Source organism: Penaeus monodon, chromosome 21 (genome assembly GCF_015228065.2).
Source record: "Penaeus monodon isolate SGIC_2016 chromosome 21, NSTDA_Pmon_1, whole genome shotgun sequence".
Classification (NCBI taxonomy): domain Eukaryota; kingdom Metazoa; phylum Arthropoda; class Malacostraca; order Decapoda; family Penaeidae; genus Penaeus; species Penaeus monodon.
In genome coordinates, this window is record NC_051406.1 from 18,752,654 (window position 1) to 18,753,157 (window position 504).

The 504-nt window shown below is 35.1% G+C and overlaps 1 protein-coding gene across 1 annotated transcript in view; it reads right to left on the reverse strand.

Annotated features, from left to right (window-relative positions):
- LOC119586289 (D-aspartate oxidase-like) overlaps window positions 1-504 on the reverse strand; it is a 10,451-nt gene that overhangs the window by 6,324 nt on the left and 3,623 nt on the right. The window lies entirely within an intron of this gene.

Here is a 504-nt window from a genome sequence, read left to right on the forward strand (position 1 = left end):
GATAACACTTCCGCATAGGGAGCGAAGGCAATATGCACGGGAAGGTAGAGAGGAAAAACTGCAGAAAGTAAACAAGCAGACTGTTAGTATGTTGTACGTGGTTTAATCTGCAATGGTTTTCAGAGCCAAATCGTGGGAAATGTTATCAAGAAAGGGTGGTTTGCGATAAAAGTAATCTAGATCTTTGAATTAGCCTTTGGTTTCGAGTTTGAAATAACTAGATACTAGCTGTTTAACAACAACATGTTAAATAGACACCTTCTCCCCCTTTAAATAGTACGATTATATCTAACTGTGTCTGCATTATGGCACCGATAAACAAGCCAAAAAAATATAAGTGTTTTAGATCTGTTCAAAAAGAATATATTAACATAAGAGGTACGCCAACTGAACTTATTCATCTGTTGTAAAAAAAAACAATACCTGCCATTTACTGATATTACCTGATACATAACATCACACGAATATTTGTCCTTGCATGATTAAAGTGATAAAGTAAAGCCT